The 23,305-nt window shown below is 45.8% G+C and overlaps 1 pseudogene; it reads right to left on the bottom strand.

Annotated features, from left to right (window-relative positions):
- Positions 1 to 9,564: 9,564 nt before the first annotated feature.
- LOC126254210 (5S ribosomal RNA) lies at positions 9,565 to 9,682 on the bottom strand (annotated as a pseudogene).
- Positions 9,683 to 23,305: the final 13,623 nt, after the last annotated feature.

Raw genomic sequence — 23,305 nt, forward strand, 5'->3', positions numbered from 1 at the left:
GCAGTAACCGCTTTATGATCGCTGATTCCCTGTTCTGCGTTAACTGTTTCAAATAGTTCGGGTCTGTTTGTCACCAGAAGGTCTAATATGTTATCGCCACGAGTCGGTTCTCTGTTTAACTGCTGAAGGTAGTATTCAGATAAAGCACTTTAAAAAAATGTTGTGTAGGTACGATTCGTGGGGAGTAAACCATTCACTGGCGATTTGACCAAGCAGTTCCGCCAAATTGCGGAGATGCTGATGTCAGCGTTTTACCTGCTGATTTCCTACGGGCTTCGAGTCAGGTGAATTTGGAGATAAATCGAGATGTGATAGGATGGGGGAGTCACATATCCCTCCAGACCAATGAACTTTGCAGTTGCCGTCTTCATGTTCCCATGCGAACAGTGGTCTTCGGCGACGTGACCCACTCCAAATGTTAACTGCATGTAGTTCCCGTCGCGATATTATCTCGTCAACAGGTGAGGATGGATCTTCATTCACTTCATGCAGCAGTTCCTGGCGGTTTTGGAAGCGATTTTCTTTCACAAGCCGTGAATCGCGTCTCCAGTCCCTGGCAGTCACGATCTTTTTCCGACTACAATTCTGACGTCGTGCTTCGAGTCCGTGCGTGTTGAAACCCCTCTTTATCTATTTTTATTATACACTGACCTACAGAATTTTTCCCTGACGAAGACAACTCAAACATAACCTGTTCATTTATTACCTACAGTGTACAAGCCCAACGCAATCTGAATGCTATACATTGACAACATGACTTCCAATAATTAACACGGAAGAATAGCCCTGAATTGTAAGAAATCGTAAGAACAATACAAATCCAAAAAGTATTAAATTTAAGAAATATGAAACTACCTCCAACTCTGTCAATTGCCTAAGTTCATTTAAATCACGAATCCCAACTGATCAAATCCCATTCTTTTTCATATGTCACTTACCTCACAGAAAATCTTCATAACACGAACTACAGCAAGCAGCAACTACAGCCAGCTAAATAAAAAGATTCTAAATACTATAGACTCTAACTATTAGGAAACATATGGCTAGTGAAAGAAAGATTTTGTTGAAGGGCAAACAAAATTTTACCTTATTCGTGTGACATCCAGTTCCAAAAGTTATATAGTTCTCAATAATTAAACTTCCCAAATAACATCAACCAAACATCTGTCATCATACATTTTCTTGCGTATTTTCTTAAGAACACATCATTTGATCTTACTTTACAGTGCATGTCCTGCATCCACCAAGAATATCATGTCCATACACTTTCCTATCCACTCGCTAGTCCGTCCAACCACAGAATCTCTTGCCGGCCGAAGTGGCCGTGCGGTTAAAGGCGCTGCAGTCTGGAACCGCAAGACCGCTATGGTCGCAGGTTCGAATCCTGCCTCGGGCATGGATGTTTGTGATGTTCTTAGGTTAGTTAGGTTTAACTAGTTCTAAGTTCTAGGGGACTAATGACCTCAGCAGTTGAGTCCCATAGTGTCAGAGCCATTTGAACCACAGAATCTCTTGCCGAGGGCGCAGAGCGCTGTCGGTGATATTAACACAGCCTATAGCGCTGACAACATACAAACAGGCTACTTACAGAGTTACACCACTGCTGGTAGACACGTCGAGCAATCCACCGCGAAACAGCAAAAAAACCAGCGACTTCGTATAGTGTATGGCATCGGAAAGGCCAAATACGATTGGCCCATTTCGCCACGCTGTTACGTCCTTACATTTACGGCCTTACGTTTACGTCCAGTGTCCGCTTGAAATATACATGTCTCACTGATTGCTACTGACTTGTGCAGTAGAGGCAGTGCGCTATCGGCTTAGAACGTGCCTCGATTGCTGCGCCATCTGTAAAAGCCTAACAATCCATCTGCGCGTGTGCACTGGTCTGCTCGATTTTTCGGCCGACGAGCTGAGTTCCACTCTGCTAGCGACGTCTGCAGCAGGCCGCTGTAATTTCTCGGCTGAGCCGTTTCGCCTTGCGTATCGGCTGCACTGTGTAGTTGGCGCTGTCTAGGGGAAGTCTAGTTTGCAGGTCAGCACCAATAACATGTTATTACGTGATCAGATTTTTAGTTCTATACGTTAGGCTCTTCGGAAACTGTTTCAAATGCCAGAGATAAATGTACATAATTCCATTAAAAACGGAGCTGTCATACTTCCCCAGCTATAAAAGTTGATAATTACTTACGCCAGAAAATTCACCACGTCGCCTACTGTAATTTAGCGAAATCACAACTCAATTTATGTACTCCTTCTGGGTGTATTCATGGTGCTTGTGTTTGCTGTTATTTCAGTCGCTTCGGTTGATATCACTTGGGAAGTAGCAACAGACCAGCCTTGAACCGCTCATCTGCTCACCATTCTCAGTCACGAAGCAAGAGCAACATGTTGTAGCCTTTGAGTGTCGGTGGATGCAACTACAGCATATTGGCAAATAAGCACCGGCTACCACTGTTCCCTAGCACAATACTCATATACTCATTTTCGGATCTTCTGTCAGAGGTGTCAGACTTAGTTTTTTGCAGCAGGTGCTTCATTGCCTAGTTGCCTAGTAAGTAACTGATTTACAAAAGGGGGCAGTAGGGAAGCTACAGACAATGAAACTCGGCATAATCTGCAGAAACATGTATTCAGAAACTAACACATAAATGGGAAGTGACCCTGTCACAAGTTTCCATAAATTATCACTCACAGAATGTAGCCGCTGGGTGAGCAATAGACTGGTGAAACGGGTCTATTGGGAGTTTGTTATTTGCATTTCTGGAATTTGTACATACTTTGGATGAATCTCAAACGCCAAGCGACATTTCTGAATCGCTTATTACTCGCGCACAGTCTTTGGTCAGAGTAACTTTGTCGCTGGAAGATGAATTGTCATCACTGCTTGGCAGCAAGAAGCGCGGGATTTCTATCGTTTGGATGGTAGTGAGACAGAGACCGAGAACAGGACTCGTGGCAACTCAGACGTAAAGTTAAGTGTACCTGTGTTTAAGTAAAATGATTTGTGTTTGAATATTGTGAAACAGAGGAGAAGGATATGGTTACTGGTTTAGAATGAAAAGAGTATGAAGAGGAATGAAGGTAATATTTTTATTTGTTAACACTGCAGTCATGAGTACTTAGGATTCATTGTTGACTGAGACATCCATATCAGGGAACTTTAGGTTATCAAGATTTAAGTGAGTTTGAACGTAGTGTTACAGTCGGCGCACGAGTGATGGGACACAGCATTTACGAGGTACCGATGAAGTGGCGATTTTCCTGTATGATAATTTCACAAGTATACCGTGAATATCAGGAATCCGGTAAAACATCAAATTTCCTACATCGCTGAGGTCGGAAAAAGATCCTGCAAGAACAAGACCAACGACGACTGAAGGGAATCGTTCAACGTGACAGAAGTGCAACCATTCCGCACATTGGTGCAGATTTCAATGGTGGGCCATCAACAAGCGTCAGCGTGCGAACCGTTCAATGAAACATCGTCGATAATAGTTTTCGAAGCCGAAGGACCACTCGTTTACCCTTGAGGACTGCACGACACAAGGCTTTACGCCTCGCCACGACCCGTCAACACCGACTTTGGACTGTTGATGACTGGAAACATGTTGTCTGGACGGACGAGTCTCGTTTGAAATTGTATCAAGCGGATGGACGGGTACAGCATGTCAGCAGCGGATTGGTCAAACTGGTGGGCGCTCTGTAATGGTGTGGGGCGTGTGCTGTTGGAGTGATATAGGACCCCTTATAGGTATCGACACGATTCTGACGGTTGACACGTACGTAAGAATCCTGTCTGATCACCTGCATCCATTCATGCCCATTGTGCATTCCGACGGACTTGGGCGATTGCAGCAGGACAATGCTACACCCCATACGTCCATAATTGCCACCAAGTGCCTCCAGGAACACTCTTCTGACTTTAAACACTTCCGCTGGCCACAAAACTCCCCAGACATGAACATTATTGAGCATATCTGGGATGCGTTGCAACGTGATTTTCGGAAGAGATCTCCATCCCCTCGTACTCTTACGGATTTATGGACAGCCCTGCAGGATTCATGGTGTCAGTTCCCTCCAGCACTACTTCAGACATTAGTCAAGTTCTTACCACGTCGTGTTGCGGTACTCCTGCGTGCTCGCGTGGTCCGTACACGATATTAGGCAGGTGTACCAGTTTCTTTGGCTCTTCAGTGTACAAACAAACAACCAAGCGAGAAGGAGTACAAAAAAATCAAACGAAGAATTTTTTTAAAGGAAACTTTCACTTGGTGTAGGAAAAGTTGTGAGTACACAAGTCAAAACGACAAAGCCGATTTCATAATAAAGACCAGTCCCAGAGAGCACAGAAATGAAATAAGTGGTACCATTATGTACGAATGCATGCTTTCGCGACGATATCCGTAAATAAAACATTCTCGGGTTTCAAGCCGCGTCAAGTGGCTTACTGTCCACGAGCTTTCGTCAGAGATCTCCTCTGCCATTGTCAAGTGGATGACGTGTGGTTGTCATTGCCGTGCTTATATAGCCGCGCCGTCGTTCGTGACGTCGCTCGTGACGTCACTGGTGCTCGGCCCCGCACCATATTTGGTAATGTTTTGGCCGCGTGACTGCCGGGCCCGCTTCAACTCCCTCAGCACCGGATCCCATGCTGTACTCAGCTGCAATCCACCGTTTCTATTGAACGTGTTGTCAGAAATTCTAATCTCTATGGCCTAGTTTATCACGCTATCCCAGAAAACCATTAGTCCGTTTAATAATAGACATGTCATCTAATGCAAGTCGGTGTCCGTTTTCCAGAGCATGTTCTGCTACAGCTGACTTTTCGGGATAGCACACACGGTTCTGTGCGGCGCTGTTCAATAGTGCGAATAGTCTGGCCGTCATAGAACTGCCCACATCCACACGGTATCTTGAAAAAACCTGGCGTTCTAGGGCCTACATCGTCTTTCACAGATTTCATTAGTTGCCGGATCTTTGCCGGAGGCCTGAAGATTGTGTCTATTTCATGCCTCTTCAGGAACCGACTAATCTTCCCTGTTGTCGAACGACAAAACGGTAAGAATGCAACCTGCTTGGTGTCTTCTTCAGAGGTCTTCTTCCTTTGGGGCTTGGATGACACTGCTTGTGGGATCTGTTTGTTGTTGTAACAGTTTTCCTTAAAAACTTTGCTTAAGTGGCTCAATTCTCTCGGAAAGTTTTCAGCGTCTGAGACGATTTCAGCTCGATGTACTAAGGTCCTCAGAACTGACTGTTTCTGTGCTGGGTGATGGAAGCTGGTGGCGTGCAGATACCGATCCGTGTGGGTGGGCTTGCGGTAAACGCTATACCCATTGGGTATACGGCGGACAAGCACGTCCAAGAACGGCAGGGAACCCTCCTTCTTTACTTCCATTCTTAAGTTGATATTGTCGTGGATGCTGTTGAGGTACTCCAGGAACTGTTCTAACTTTTCTTGTCCATGTGGGCGAATGACGAAGGAATCGTCGACGTAGCGATAAAAACAGCTCTCGGAGAGAACAGCTTACCACGCTACTTGTCGGTCTGCAGCGCCTGTATTAAGAGGCGCAGACGTACGGCTAGAAAAGTTAGTACAGCCCCAACAACTGTAACTGCGACGTGCTTAGTAACTCTAAACATAAAGAGTGGTTCGCGGACGACAAACCTAGCTTTTGGGAAGGTAATACAAAGCACTAGCCACCAAATGGCGGTGACTGCCGTACAATGATCCGTCGCGACGATGACACTTCTAGAAACTGAAACGGAACGGGCTGGGGAGCTGCTCCCCAGGTTATGTGCAGACTCGATTCTCGCGAAAGTCCTTGTAGCCAACATAACAGGAGTGAGAGACTGAACTGTTCCTGCCGTGCTGGCCTCCTGGAGTGGTCGTGTTCGGGTGCTCAAGTTGGCTGACCTGAACTGGCGCGACTTCTGTGAACGCGGGAGAACCGCTTGTGCCTTCGCCACCGCGTGGCTTCAGCGGCGATTAGAAATAACGACCAGAGGACCAAGCAGGATTTCGCCACATTGGACGTTTTTTATATCAATGAAAGTGACATGCGTTAAATTTGTCCTACACCCTCCAACCGATAGTCCTCTACGTAGACAGTACCTCCAATGTGTGTAAGCACTTTGGGAAATTAATTTAGTAGTATCAATTCAGTAATTGAGATTGATGAAATGTTAATTAACTGGTATCAGTTTACTCGGAATTTTATTTCGAATCTGTGATCAGACTGAAAGGATTAATTTTATTACCCTCTCTTCCTTTGACGTGAGGACTGGTCGCGATACAGGCTGTTGCCTTGCCACGTGCGTTTTGTTCTTGTCAAAGCCACTGCGGTACGATGTAGTTTCATCTGGACATCCTGTAAGTGGTACATTAGAAAAGTAGGTCCTGACGTGTAGAAAAGGTGCAGAAGATTTCAGAAGACAGAGAAACAACAGCGAAGCTCATTGTTTGTATTGAAGATGGTGCAAACGTCTCTACCCTATAAAATAAACCTTTCGTTCCTAAAATTAAATTATTACTTGTATCATATGACGGCGAGTGAAATAACGCACTAACGAAATGGAGTACTCTAGAACTTTGCCAAATGTATAGTTCCTCAGGAAATTGCAGAAACATGACTAGTATGCAACTGTAAACGAAGAAACTATTAAAAATATAAAGAAATCCGCGTAGATGAACTTCTGCAACAACCCCGACGAACACACTTGAAGCTCAACCATATCGGAGGATTAACGAACATATAGAGACGGCGACAGTGATGGTACAACAGCGCCTACAAGGAAAATAATGAATATCTCTCTGAAATGTCTGGCGACAGTTTCAGGTGAGTAACTTATTCATATGTTATTCGAAGAAAAAGCGAACATTTTCTGAATGATTGCTGTGACGTAACGCTCAACATCGGTGTTGTCTGGGAGAGGCAGACTGAGAACAACCGCGTGCAATCGTCACAGTCTAAGAGAGGGAGACGTCAACGGTGTAATTTTTGTTTTACAATGCTGAAATTATTGATGGAAGACGGAATGAGTAATACACGGTAAACCATATAACGAAACTAGCTCGTACATGTCAAAAACGCTCCTGAACTGTGAACAAAGTGCTCGAATGGATGGTGAAATATCGTCTTGTGTGGTGATATGTGCTTGGCTCGAGAAACCAAAGCTCAGTTTTCGGAGACAACGTAACACGAACCAAACACTAATAAAATTAGTAAGCGTACATATACTATCTTATAGTACTTTGATGAACTGTGTATTTATGAAATTATTCAGAATATACCTAGGGAAGACATAGAGAACATGGACCAATCCATGTCTAGTAGACGTACAACATTGAAGAAGAAAGGTTTCCATGTATCATCTACATAGTTTTCAGTTATTTGTTTTGAGGAGACATTGAAGTTTCAGCCGTATGGACTGAAATAGAAGATAGCCAGATACTAGGACTGCACATTGATCACAATCTCAGATGAAAGGTACATATCAAGTAAATGGCCTTATCGTGCGAAACTTCCATTGATGTATTATATGACATCACGTTTTGAGCTGACAATCGGATCATGAACTTGGATTACTATCGAGCATATCCTAATAAGCCCATAGGTAAGTTGAGCGTTTCTTAACTTTGAGTCAGCTCCGAACACAAATCTAAGATGATTATATAAATATCGATATAAAAAAAGCACCTAGAATGTTATTAGTGGTTATGAAATCTACTCACATTAACGCTGCTTTAGTCGAAGGAGACTAGCCACACCCACACCTACTTCGCAAAGACTTAAGTACTAAAATTTTAATGAAACAAACGCAGGTGATGTAAGATCAGATACAACAGTACACTTACGTTTTAGCGACCTTAGTATTGACGTCCAGATACCGGCTCAACAAAAGCTTTCGTCATATGTTTGGAAACCATTAATCAAACGTTTACAACGGAAAGACTACTCTACTATGATCCACATTACCAGGACATTGTTTTAGAACTATACGCTTAGACACTGATGTCGGCTGTGGCTCTTCAAATGACTGCAGTTTGATTCAGTATCACTTTCAATGAAACCGGAACACCCTACAATCATTTCAACCAGAAATGACAGTGTTCACAGAAAAAATTATAAATAAAATAATTCATCTACTTAATTAATGCAGAATCTGACCCAAACCATATTAAAATTGTAGGAAACCTGCACGGTTCTAATTCAATGAGAATAGAATCTCTGGTATAAGTAAAATAAATAAGTAACAAGTAAAAACACAAGACTATGCCCGCTGCCAGACGTTACTGATAACTACATTCCCTCGGACTGAAACACTTACTACTATTCACCAAATAAGTAAGAAAGGATCCACAGTGGCTCTGAAACGCAATAATAGGACGAGTTCACACATGTACATATCCCAACCCACACGTATCCGTTACATTTAAATTTTTCACGAATGAAAATCAACTCACTTTTCCCTGATTGGTCGAAACCAGCTGCGTTAATGGCGGGCAAGATACTACGAGTGTATTTTATTGCATATCGCATTAAACAACACATAATTCGACATAAAATGTGGGTAAACACGCAAATTAAAGTAGCAGTAGTAGTGGAAGACACACAAACACTACAATTAAGCATTTATGTGTAGCAAAAGGTGCTTTAATCGGATAATTTCAAAAAAAATTATCGCTGCGCACACAAATGCTACAAGAATGTAGGTGATGCCACAAGAAAAAACATTTGCAAAATTATAATATTGTTCTTTAAAAAAAACATTTAATGAAAAAAATTAACTTCAGTGCAACCTTTTACGTTACTGGAAGTATGATTTAAAGTGCCTGTGATCTAAGATAAATAAGACAGGTAACAACAATGAAAATTTGTGAAAGTATCTTATGAAAAGTCTTTATGAATCAAGTTTATGAGCGAAGGGTTCCCTTACAGTCGTACTGTCAGATGAAGAAACAGTTAGCTGTGTATGTGTCGCCATCCCAAGTTGATGGCACATAAAATGCGCGTGTTAAACACTATTCTCTCATATATTAGGTAGTGGCGATAAGCACTTTAAGTGCATTTATATTTCACAGTTCTCGTTAGACATCTCAAACTTCACTTGATAAATATGTTACTCCACTGTTAAAACTTCGTAGCTTTTAGATTATTATATTGTGAAATATTGGATTATGGTAGGAAGCATATTAGTACTTTAATTTCACAGTCCTTGCTGTGCACTGAAACCAGTGACCATGATAAACGTGTGTGTTCCTTGGTCCATTTTTCTGGCTTTCACAGCATTATGTTATGATATCATTACCGGGTGTTCAGAAAGTAACTATACAGGGCCACGTTGTGGTGTGCTAAGTAAGCACTCCGTCTTCAGGCCACGAGTGTCCTACCGGGACCATCCGACCCCCGTGTAATCCTCAGGGTAGGATGTGGATAGGAGGGGCGTGGGGTCAGCACACCGCTCTCCCGGTCGTTATGATGGTATTCTTGACCGAAGCCGCTACTATTCGGTCGAGTAGCTCCTCAACTGGCATCATGAGGCTGAGTGCACCCCGAAAAATGGCAACAGCGCATGGCGGCCAGGATGGTCACCCATCCAAGTGCCGACCACGCCCGACAGCGCTTAACTTCGGTGATCTGACGGGAACTGGTGTATCCACTGCGGCAAGGCCGTTGTCACGGTGTGCTAAGTAGTGACTGAAATTATTGTCAATTATTAATAAAACATTTTCCATTGTTTAACATATTTGAATCATATCTGAACCATATTTGACCAGGTATCTGTATTTGCTCGCAGGTCCGGTTTGATTGAAGACCAACGTCTTGTGTGACATCTTGTGATCCAAGTCATCATGCTGACGACTGAACAAAGAGTGTTTCTCGTGGTGCATATGTTCCGCAATGGAGACAAGTTTACCTCAGCAGTAGAAGCTGCATTTGCAGGAAAGTTCCCAAGAGTGAAGTTGCCTAACAGCAATGCTGTACGGACCCTCCTCAACAAGTTTCGAAAGATCGGAAGCGTTCATAATGCTCCAGAATCAAGCAGGCCATGCGCATCCACATGCGAAGAGAAGATGGCGGAGGTGCAAGACGTCCAAAGAAATCGGTTAGACGACTTGTTCAGCAGGCCCACGTGTCCGTGTGTTCTGCTCACAAGATTCTCGGGGCGTCACTCTCCATGTATCTGTACAAAACGCCGATCGTGCATGAACTGAGCGACACTGACTGGCCGGCGCGTGTGAGCTTTTGCAACTGGTTTCTGTCCTTCTTGCAGGACAATGGTGAGGAGATTCTTCACACGACGTTTTTCACGGATGAGGCACGGTTTCATCTCTCCAGAATAGTCGTGTATGGACTACGGAGAATACACATGAATTTAAGGTGTCCCCACCCCACGATCGGTGTTTGGTGTGACGTGACTCGTAAACGCATCATTGGGCATGCTTTCAGGACACCATAAATGCAGAACGGTAAAGAACCCGCATTTCTGGACTCGTTCCTAGGTGAACTGAATGAGGACGAAATTAAGAATTCCTGATTCCAACAGGATGGGGCGACTGCACACACCGCCCACAAGGCTGTTTTGGCGTAACAACAAACGCCGAAACGAAGAGGAAGAACGCAAGACCAGAGAAGGCAGTGAGGAAACGCTGGCCAATAGCCCGATGACCAGGACATCACCACGAAGGAGCGGCATCTAGCCGAAGTGAATGTATGCGCCGCTCCTGCCAGCCTCCGCTGGACATTAGTGGAAAGTACTCGCAGAGTTTTAGCACGGCCTAACAGAGAGTGCTACGAAAACATTAGTAGCGATCCACAGACTGAGTGGCAGACTTGCCTGAACATTGCACAAAGCACAGGACTCATTTATACTGCATGTCGCCCATCGCTTGCGACACTTATTCTAAATTCAAAGTTAAGTATTTTCAGACTGTTTTATTGAAATAAAACTATTAGTGTTATTTTCTTGAATTGTTGCACAGCATTCCAAGAACGCAGCTTCCCTTAGGCACCCTATACGCGACGGGTGGGCAGGGTCCCATACCTGGCGACAAGGATAGGATTTTTTTAAACCTGAGTTGCAGTATCTTGATCACGTCATAAACAGTCAAGGTGTACAGCCTCTTCAGTCGCATTTGTTAGGCATACGAGACTTGTCAGTTCCTCGCAATGTCACAGAATTGCAGTCAGTCTTAGGGAAAATGAATTATTATATTCGGTTCTTACCGAATTCTGCACAAATCGCGGCTCCTTTACATTGCTTGCGTCGCAAGAAAATCCCCTTTGTTTGGACAGATGAGTCCCAAGTAGCTATTCAAAAACTTTAAGATGCATTGCTCAGTGATCGATGCTTAGTTCACTCTGATCCTGACACACCAGTTGTGTTGCAAGTTGACGCTTCCTCTTACGCAATCGATGCAATTCTTTCGCATCGAACTCGTGATAAAAACAGGCCTACTGCTTTCGCATCAAAAGTGTTGTGCAAACCTCAGTGTAACCATTCACAAATTGAAAAATAGGCTTTGGGTATTGTGTATGGCGTCACCAAATTTCACCACTGTTTGAATGGCAGAAAATTCTACTTAGTAATGGATCACAAGTCCTTGTAGTCCTTGTTTCATACGACGAAACCGGTTCCTGTACGAACTGCGCAAAAATTGCAGAGATGGGCTTTGTTGTTGTCTCAATACCGGTATGAGATTGTGTATCGTCCGGCAGCTCAACATAGTAAAGCGGACGCACTTTCATGTCTTCCGACTGTCCCCGATACAGACTTTGATGATTCTGCTGCATCTTGTCACATCGATGCTCAAGTTTCTGAATTGCTTCAATCTTTTCCGCTGAACTATAAGAAGATTGCACAGGCCACGGAAGCAGATCCAGATTTGAACATTTTGCTCTATTATATTCGCATATCTTGGCCTCGTTCTTTGAATAGAATAAAGAAGTCTCTAGTGCGCCGATACTTTCCAAGTCGACATAGCCCCGCTGTGCAGAAAGGTGTAATTCCTGATCGGAATGACAGTGGACAGTCACGTGTGTTGATCTCTAAAGCTTTGCACAAAGAAGTGTTGCAGTTACTTCACCAAGAACACTATGGGATTGTTCGTACGAAGCAGTTAACGCGTCGACACTGTACTTCGCAGGGTATGGACGCCAAAATAGAAGAGATGAAGTCACATGTCACACATGTGCGGAAAATCAGTCCGCTCCACCACAAAAATTCTCTGCTTGGCCTAAGTCGCAATCGCCATGGCAACGTGTGCAAATGACTGCGTGACCTTTTTGGAACACTCGTCGGTAATTGTGATTGACTCATACAGAAAGTTTCCTTTTGTTCTGCCAATGACCTCGACAACGTCACGTAGCACAATCCAGGTGTTGTTTTTTGCCTTGAAGGTTTACCTGAAGTAATAGTGTCAGAAAACGGCCCTCAGTGCACGTCAAATGAATTTGAAACATTCAGTGAACGCAATGGCATACAGCATCTAACTAGAGCACCGTTCCATCCATAGTCAAACGATGAAGCGGAAAGTTTTGTCAGAACATTTAATCAGCAGATGGCCAAACTTCGCTCCCCACACACCAGGGATCAAGCACTGCCACTGATTCTCCCCTCATACCGTTCGCACCCACGAGATGAGAACTTGTCTGCGGAATTGCTTCACGGCCGCCGCCATCCGACACTGTTCCACCTGCTCCACCCTCCTCAGCATCCGGCGCCCAAGGAAGGCCGCAAGTATCGATTCGTTCGCATGATATTGTCTTTTACAGGGTGTTTAGTGGCAGCAGCCGGTGGGTGCGAGGCGAGATCCTCCGTCGACTTGGCGCTTGCATGTGTCTTCTTTCATGTGCTGATGGCTTGCAGCGCCGCCATCAAAATCAGCTTCGCCTCTGTCATGTACAGTCCGTCTTCCCCCAGATTCACGGGTCCAGCGCGGCCACAGCAGCCGCCAGAGGGTGTCTTCACGACACCGCGGGACGACCCCATGGAGACGGAGCCTTCGCCTCCTCCGCGTCCTCTCGTCGTACAGATGGAGCTGGACCCGCCCACACCGCAGCAGCCGCCGCCTTCTTCATCTGGTTCATGGCAGCCCAAGGTGGACGCGTACCCTTCTGGTCGTTTTCCGGAGGGATGTTTCCGCCAGAGCGCTGGCCGGATGGCGGGGTACGACCGGAAGCTTGACGTCCCCTGCAGCCACAGCTTTCGGCCCGACGTTCCGCCCACACTCCTCGCCGTGGTCGCACCCGCTACATGACGACGGACCGTCGCTTTGGGGGCGGGGGGTATGTTCAGGCGTAACCACAACCGCCGGAACGAAGACGCGGAACGGAAGACCAGAGAAGGCGGTGAAACGATGTCAGCCAATGGTGCGCTGATTAGGACCGCACCACGACAGGAGCGCCCCCTGCAAGAAGTGAATGTAAGCGCCGCTCCTGCCTGCCTCAGCCAGACATTAGTGGACAGCGTTCACGGAGTATGAGCACGGGCTAAAAGAGAGTGCTAGAGAACAGTTATTAGTGATCCACAAACTGTGTGACAGACTTGCCTGGACATTTCATACATCACAAGACTCTGATTTATATTGCATGTCGCCCATCGCTTGCGACACTTGTTCTAAATCCAAAGTTAAGTGCTGTCAGACTGCTTTATTGAAATAAAACTACTAATGTTATTTGCTTGAACTGTTGTATAGCATTCCGAGAACGCAGCATCCCTTAGGCACCCTATACGAGACGAGTGGGCAGGACCCCACAAAGGCAGTGAACGCGTCATTTCTCGAGGACTCTGGCCTCCTCGTTCACTCGACTTCACTCTACAGAATTACTTTCCATGTGGTATGTTGAAGGGAAAGGCCCTGAAGGCAATTCGCACACCATATAAGAACTCCAAGCTGCACTGACACGTCACGTTCGGAACATCACTCCCGATGTTCTGCACAACGTCTTCAAGAACATGCAGAAATGTGTGCAACTGTGTCTTAGAGTTCAAGGGGATCACTTCCAACATCTCTTATAACTGCCATGACTTTAATACGGCAAGTTATGAACTGCATAGTTCCCTATTGAAAACCCTGTAGTATCACTTCTATCTACAGGTCCCTTAAGGTTACAGTCAGTGGCACACAAAGAAACTAATTCACTTGGCAAACATTTTACTTCCCTGTTCGCTCGTCGTAATCTTGAAGTTTAATTTGTGAAATGACAATCCATGTCGGGAAGCACATTAATTTGTTTACTTTTAACTTCAAAGTCCGAGATGCCTATCGACTCGGCAAGCGTCATAAACCGAGAAAACAGTCTAATAACTGCGGCCAAAATCATACCACTCCATCGCACACATGTAACCGTAATCAGTCTCTGGTCTTGTTTCCAGACTTCTTTGTTACAGTTTCACATAGCGACCACTCGATATACACTCCTGGAAATGGAAAAAAGAACACATTGACACCGGTGTGTCAGACCCACCATACTTGCTCCGGACACTGCGAGAGGGCTGTACAAGCAATGATCACACGCACGGCACAGCGGACACACCAGGAACCGCGGTGTTGGCCGTCGAATGGCGCTAGCTGCGCAGCATTTGTGCACCGCCGCCGTCAGTGTCAGCCAGTTTGCCGTGGCATACGGAGTTCCATTGCAGTCTTTAACACTGGTAGCATGCCGCGACAGCGTGGACGTGAATCGTATGTGCAGTTGACGGACTTTGAGCGAGGGCGTATAGTGGGCATGCGGGAGGCCGGGTGGACGTACCGCCGAATTGCTCAACACGTGGGGCGTGAGGTCTCCACAGTACATCGATGTTGTCGCCAGTGGTCGGCGGAAGGTGCACGTGCCCGTCGACCTGGGACCGGACCGCAGCGACGCACGGATGCACGCCAAGACCGTAGGATCCTACGCAGTGCCGTAGGGGACCGCACCGCCACTTCCCAGCAAATTAGGGACACTGTTGCTCCTGGGGTATCGGCGAGGACCATTCGCAACCGTCTCCATGAAGCTGGGCTACGGTGCCGCACACCGTTAGGCCGTCTTCCGCTCACGCCCCAACATCGTGCAGCCCGCCTCCAGTGGTGTCGCGACAGGCGTGAATGGAGGGACGAATGGAGACGTGTCGTCTTCAGCGATGAGAGTCGCTTCTGCCTTGGTGCCAATGATGGTCGTATGCGTGTTTGGCGCCATGCAGGTGAGCGCCACAATCAGGACTGCATACGACCGAGGCACACAGGGCCAACACCCGGCATCATGGTGTGGGGAGCGATCTCCTACACTGGCCGTACACCACTGGTGATCGTCGAGGGGACACTGAATAGTGCACGGTACATCCAAACCGTCATCGAACCCATCGTTCTACCATTCCTAGACCGGCAAGGGAACTTGCTGTTCCAACAGGACAATGCACGTCCGCATGTATCCCGTGCCACCCAACGTGCTCTAGAAGGTGTAAGTCAACTACCCTGGCCAGCAAGATCTCCGGATCTGTCCCCCATTGAGCATGTTTGGGACTGGATGAAGCGTCGTCTCACGCGGTCTGCACGTCCAGCACGAACGCTGGTCCAACTGAGGCGCCAGGTGGAAATGGCATGGCAAGCCGTTCCACAGGACTACATCCAGCATCTCTACGATCGTCTCCATGGGAGAATAGCAGCCTGCATTGCTGCGAAAGGTGGATATACACTGTACTAGTGCCGACATTGTGCATGCTCTGTTGCCTGTGTCTATGTGCCTGTGGTTCTGTCAGTGTGATCATGTGATGTATCTGACCCCAGGAATGTGTCAATAAAGTTTCCCCTTCCTGGGACAATGAATTCACGGTGTTCTTATTTCAATTTCCAGGAGTGTATTTTGAATATTACATAGATTACAATGTTTCAAAGTTTTAAGCGAAGTTTTAAATTTACAGTAATATACAACTTTGTGTAATATTTTAAGCGCTTAACAGCAGAAAATGAAAAAAATCACAGTTCCATGGATCAGAGAACCTAAATACAGTGAGGTGACAGAAGCCATGGGATACCTCATAATACCATGTGTGATATCGCTATCCCACGACTTTTGACTCCACAGTGTAAAAAGGCACAGAAAACCGGCACCGCTGCAATACTCTTTTGAGTGAAAGGAAAAAAAAAAAACAAGAAAAAAAGAAGAAAAAATTATAATGTTCAATAGTAATACCTTATTACCTTCCTATTCACCAGTCAAAGAAAAGCTAGAAGTATCTACACCCATGTTTCGACGAATGAAATTGGACGCGGTTTTGCTTACTGGGTTATCTGCAGTCACAAGAATAAAAATTCATCCTAGAGGGGCGGGGGAGGGCAGGGGGAGGGGTAACAATGATCACGTCTATATATACTTAATTACTCTGCAATTCACAATTGTGCCTGGCAGAGGGCTCATTGAAGCATCTTCAAGCTACTTCTCTACCATTACACTCTCGAACAACGCACGGTAAAAACGAACAGTTTAACTTTCTGTAAGAGCTCTGATTTCTCCTATTTTATTATGATGATAATTCTTCCCTACGTAGGTGGGCGCTAAGAAAATATTTTCACACTCTGAGGAGAAAGTCTGTGATTGAAATATCACGAGAAGTTCCTGCTACAACGAAAAAGCCTTTGTGTTGTAGGTTTTCACCCAGTTTTGCGTACCATATCCGTGGCTCTCTCTACCCAATTTCGTGATGATACAAAACCAGTGGCCCTTCTTTCAACTACACTGAAGTGCTAAGGCCACTGGTATATGTGTGCGAATTCAAATACAGAGATTTGTAAACGGGCAAAATACGACGATGCGGTCGGCAACGCCTATATAAGACAACAAGTGTCTGGCGCAATTGTTATATCGGTTACTGCTGCTACAATGGCAGGTTATCGAGATTCAAGTGAGTTTGAACGTGGTGTTACTGTCGGAGCAAGAGCGATGGGACACAGCATCTCCGAGGTAGCGATGAAGTGGGATTTTCACGTACGACTATTTCACGAGTGTAACGTGAATATCAGAAATCGGGTATAGCAGCAAATCTCAGACATCGCTGGGCCCGGAAAATGATCCTGCATCATCGGGACCCACTACGACTGAAGAGAATCGTTCAGAGTGTTAGAGGTGCAACCCTTCCTCAAACTGATGCAGATTTCAGTGCTGGGTCATCAACAAGTGTCAGGATGCAAACCATTTAACGAAACATCATCGATATGGGCTTTGGGAGCCGAAAGCCCACTCGTGTACTCTAGATGACTGTACGACACTACGACACAAAGTTTTACGCCTCGCACGGGTCCGTCAACACCGCCATTGGACTATTGAGGACGTGTACGAGTATGGAAACAACGTCATGAATCCATGGAAGCTGCACGTCAGCTGTTCGAAGTGGTGGACGCTCTGTAATGGTGTGGGGCGTGTGCAGTTGCAGTGATATGGGACATCTGATACGTCTACATACGACTCTGACAGGTGACACGTACGTAAGCATCCTGTCTGATCACCTGCATCAATTCATGCTCATTGTACATTCTGACGGACTTGAGCAATTCCAGCAGGACAATGCCACACCACACACGTCTGTAATTGCTACAGAGTGGTCCAGGAACACTCTTATGAGTTTAAACTTGTCCTCTGGCCACCAAACTTCCCAGACATCAACATTATTTAGCATATCTTGGATGCCTTTCAAGGTGCTTTTCAGAAGAGATCTCCACCCCCTTCTACTTTTACGGTTTTATGGACAGCCCTGCAAGGTACATGGTGTCAGTTCCTTCCAGCATTACTTCAGACATTACTCGAGTCCATGCCACGTCGTGTTTCATTGAAGAATGTATCAATGTTGAAACTACATGCTGAATTGTAATAGCAAGTTCCGATATAGTATTTTATAGACCTGGTGAGATGTTTCCAGTTTCTGACTGCATCTTACGAGCAGAAGGCATTAATTAAATTTTGCAATATGTAATTGCCATACCGAATTCAGAAAGATGTCACGATCGCAGGCCACTGTATAAATGATATTAAAGTGTTCCAGTACTTGTTGCAAGAACGTGTGTTCTATCGCCCAGCCAGTATAAGAGAGTCTGTACACTTCAAACAAACTCACTTCGAATGAGAACAATGCGGTTTAATTAATTCGAGCTGATGAAAGAGACAACAGCCTCGTAAGAGTAGGCACTGATGGAACAGGAATAATCAGCCGTGGGTCATGGGCCCCACATTACTGGCCAGATAAGAGGCACCATAATGGAGGGGGAAATTTTAAGTGTAGAGAAGATGTGGAAATTGTTGAAGTCGAAGTCCTGATCCACCAAGAAAGGAGAGTACTGATGGGGAAAGCAGTAACTGGAGATGTGACTGATAATTTTAGCTATGGAAAGCAATTTCCAAGGTGTAAGAACGCCAGAAATCTGTATATCGATTTTCAAGAGCACAGGAGGAGGAGGAGGAGGAAGAGGAAGAGGAGGAAGAAGAAGAAGAAGAATACGTTATTAACTTTAGTTACCCTTCAACACTGCAGATGAAGCCCGCATCTCGTGGTCGTGCGGTAGCGTTCTCGCTTCCCACGCCCGGGTTCCCGGGTTCGATTCCCGGCGGGGTCAGGGATTTTCTCTGCCTCGTGATGGCTGGGTGTTGTGTGCTGTCCTTAGGTTAGTTAGGTTTAAGTAGTTCTCAGTTCTGGGGGACTGATGACCATAGATATTAAGTCCCATAGTGCTCAGAGCCATTTGAACCATTTTTGAACTGCAGATGAAGGCAACAGGAGTCTTCAAAGTGTTCTAGATAATGGAAGCTAAATCTCAGCGATAAATAAATGTATTTATGATATACGTGACTGTGAATGACACCGACTGGTTTTGAAAGTGAACAGCATCAAGATCCATGGCGCTGTTAACAGCAAAACTGCCAACGTAAAATAGCAGGCCTGCATCGACTTCAGTTGTCAGGGGTACGAATTTAGTGCCGTTTCTATGGTCATAAGGGACTCACTGCTGAAGCCATGTTCGGATGTGTTTTCGTGAACAAGTATAGTATCGTGATGCGCATAGCGTCTCAGTGATTATATTGACTGAGATGGCCAAACAGATTTTGTTGCTCTGAAACTTGTGGGAATGGGTAGAAGTGCATCTCAGGACATTGGCGATGAAATTAACATAAACATTCAGCACATCGATTCCTCTGACGCTAGGGAAGATTTCAGACAAGTATTACACTCGCATGCACGCATACTTACAGATACACTGGAGACCACCTACACATTTCTGTACCAATTCATGGTGCAAGAACAACAGAGATTCCTGGTAAAGCCATATGGAATCATACAGGTGTACAAATACAAAGAACGAAAGAGCTTAGGGGTGCGCTAAGAAAGGTGATACTGAAGAGACAGTCAGTTCTTAGAATAGCCCCCTGCTGTCTGCTTTCATGAAGCACGGCTCCATTCGGTTAGTGCTTGACTCATAACAAATCAGCTCTGCAATTGAAACTGAAACTGATCGAATGGGAACCCTGGAAGAGTTGCTCTAAAGATCCATGGGATCTCTGTGCTCACATCAGTAGTCTTGCGGGTTCCACTGCACCCCGTGTGTCGGCAGTACGTGACATTTGAATTTTTCGGCTAGTATTTCTAATTTAGGAAGTTACCATGCGGACTAAATTTATTATCAGCTGTCTTCATTAGGGGACTGGATTCCGTGATCCCCGAAAAACAGTAAGAGACAAAGCGATGTAGTACGTCAGTGACATAATCACCAAGCAAAAGACGTGGGACGACCAGCAAGAAATTTTAGACCAGTTATTTAGTTCTTTTAAAGATCGAAGAATTATTGTGAACCTAACGAAGTTGAAGTTTGATGAAGGAGACTGTCACGAAAACAAACTTGTGTCACCTGACAGGGAGGAACGACATGTGAAGTGAGGCTGAAGCTAAACGGTGGGGAAGTGGGAATTAGAACATGTGAAAGAAGCATTGTTAACAGCACCACTTCTGTTCCATGCTGACTTGAACAAAGAGTTGTGTACGTCAACAGATTCCTCACGGGTGGGTCTTGGAGTCCACCTGTTCCAAGAGGTGGGACAAGATGGAGAAGTGGGCAAATAAACGATCGCATTTGGCAGTCGCATTCTGAGTAAGGTCAGAAGGAATTACTCGGTGACTGAGTTGGAGGCATTGGCAGTTGTTTGGGGAAAGGTTCATTGTCTGGGTATTGGTTGGGTTTTCTGTTTAAGATGGGGGATGTGGACAGATGCAGAGGTGGGTCCTGGTGTAGATACAAAAGCTCTTGGTAAGTTCTTTACTAATTCGTACAGTTCAGACATTCTTGCGGTTGCACTCCATTCACAGGCACAGTGTTCCCTCGTAATATACCTGTTTCGTAGCTGCAGGTTTATATAAATTGAAGTGCCAGAGAAACTTATACACCTGCCTAATATCGTACTGGGGCCTCCGCGAGCACGCAGAAGTGCGCGAACACGATGCGGCGTGGACTCGACTAATGTCTGGAGTAGTACAGGAGGGAAATAACACCGCGAATCCTGCAGGGCTGGCCATAAATCCTTAAGATTACGAAGGGTGGAGATCTCTTCTGAACAGCACGTGGCAAGACATCCCAGATATGCTCAATAATATTCATGTCTGGGGAGTTTGGTGGTCAGCGATAGTGTTTAAAACTCAGAAGAGTGTTCCTGGAGCCACTCTGTCGCAGTTGTGGACGAGTGGGGTGTCGTATTGTCCTACTAGAATTGCCAGTCCGTCGGAATGCACAATGGACATGAATGGAGGCAGGTGTTCAGACTGGATGCTTACATACGTGTCACTTATCAGAGTCTGATCTAGACGTATCGGGGGTCCGATATCACTCCAACTGCACACGCCGCACACCATTACAGAGCCTCCATCGGATTGAGCAGCGCACTATTCACACGCGGTGTCCATGGATTCATGAGGTTGTCTCCAAAGCCGTACATTTACATTCGTTCGATACGGTTTGAAATGAGACTCGTCCGACCACGCAACATGTTTCCAGTCATCAACAGTCCAAAGTCGGCGCTGACGGGCCCAGGCGAGGTGTAAAGCTTTGTGTCGTGCAATTACCAAGGGTACGCGAGTAGGCCTTCGGATCCGAAAGCCCATATCGCTAATGTTTCGTTAAACGGTTCTCACGCTGACACTCGTTGATGGCCCAGAATTGAAATCTGCAGCAATTTGCAGAAGGGATTCTCTTCAGTTGTTGTTGGTCCCATTCTTGCAGGATATTTTTCCGGCCGCAGCGATGTCGGAGATTTGATGTCTTACCGGTTTCCTGATATTCACGGTACACTCGTGAAATTGTCGTACTGGAAAATCTCCACTTGGTGGCTACCTTGGAGATGTTGTGTCCCATCGCTCGTGCGCGGACTATAACACCATCTTCAAACTCAGTTAAATCTTGATAAGCTGGCATTGCAGCAATAGTAACCGACTTAACGATTGCGCCAGACACTTGTTGTCTTCTATAGGCGTTGCCGATCGCAGCGCAGTGTTCTACCTGTTTAGATGTCTCTGTACTTGAATATGCATGACTATACCAGTTTCTTTGGCCCTTCAATGTATGTGGCAGGCGGTGTGCGCGCGCTCGGGAGACAAGCGTGCTGTGCCGGCCTCTCCAGTGCGCGAGGCGAGCTGAGCCCGCAGGCTGCCGCCGCTCTGAGGTCACGTCCGACCATCAGGTCTTCTCTAACGAGAAAGGGCGCGTCGTTCCCGTGGTACGGTGGTGGTGTTCGCCGGAGCCGAAGACTGGACCGACGGTAAGGAGCAGAGGCGGGCGGATATCGCAGTGTTGGCTGCTGGGCCTATGCTGACAGGGCGAGGTCCCTCCTTCGCAGTCCGGTGGCGGCAGAGTTCACAAAGAGGATTCCCAGCAGACACCTGGTAGGCGCCAGGCGTGGTCCTGCTGTGCCGTACGTGGAAGAGCTGCGTTTCTAGGCCACTGCGAACCGTTTGGAACTTTGGTGGTCAGCCAAGCCGTAATGACTTCTCAAAGCGTGGCCCCAGCGCACTGACAACCCGGACGGTGACACCGGTGACTTGCTGCTGGTGAGTGGTGCTGACCGCGCAGGGGCGACGGCCGTCGGCGGAGGATGTCCGTAGCTCGTGGCCCGATTGCGGCGCTCGTGGACTGACGACACGGGAACTGATCAGGCAGTTGGACGACGTCTGTGTGGCTGCAACCTCGTTGCAGCTCTGGGTTCCGACTTATGCTCAAATTTCTCCTATAGTTTTGCCCCGTTACATATTTTTAATGGAGAGAATGACCTAAGAATATAGTGATGAAAAAGCACGATGAGCACGGAACTGACACACGGACGACTTGCCTGGTTGTCAGTTTGCCTTCAAGAACTCAAGTTCTATTTCGTACATGTGCCCAGGAAACAAAATGTCATGGATGGCGTGTTACCACGACCGTCCACTGGGTTAACACGTGAGAACAACAGCTACCTCAAAGAAAGAAATTTGAAGTATTATATATCAAAGGGATAATGTCCGGGGGATTTGAGGGGAAAAAGGGCATCAAGGGAACTGGTAAGATGGTGAAGCAATCAATATCAGACACTGCTACCTACTTAGGAGCAACGCTTTGTACAGGCGAACCAATATGAAGGAAAGGAATTGGTTAGTGTGTGTGTGCCACACGAGGTTATTAACAAGCTCATCCAGTGCCACTTTAAGAAGAGACAGGCTCACAACATTTAGGACTCCTAGGGCCCCTGAAAAAAAAAAAAAAAAAAATCTCTGCTGCCTGCCCCCCTGTGGAATACAGTTGTTTATTAAAGTTTCCTTTTTGTCTGTGTAATACTTAACTGTGAGTTGCAAACCTAACGCCGTGCTTTTATAAAAAAGATACAAAATAAAATGTAAATACGAACAGTGTAATTGTGCTTTTATAAAATTAAATAGGAACAACACAAACAATGTACAATAAATTTAGAAATGTCCCAATTGGGGAAACATTATTTATTTAAATAACAAGAGGTTCTGTTCTCTCCTTTTTATCTAAAAACATGTTTATGATTTCTTCATTGTCCGGTTTCACTGTCAGGTCTGATTCAGTAGCAAGGACAGCAAGATAACTAAGATTCTCCCGTGTTTTTGGAATGTCCTTACATAATTATCTATGGCTCCTCACGCAAAAAAATGACGTTACTGTTAGAGCAATTGGAAGCAGGACCATTCGACTATATTTGAAGAGCTGTGTTCAAATCTGGGTAAACATAGTCTAAGTTGTTTATTTTTTTATCCCATTCATTGTGATGTAACCCAGGTTCTACCAGATTTTTCC

This window comes from Schistocerca nitens, chromosome 4 (assembly GCF_023898315.1).
Source record: "Schistocerca nitens isolate TAMUIC-IGC-003100 chromosome 4, iqSchNite1.1, whole genome shotgun sequence".
Classification (NCBI taxonomy): domain Eukaryota; kingdom Metazoa; phylum Arthropoda; class Insecta; order Orthoptera; family Acrididae; genus Schistocerca; species Schistocerca nitens.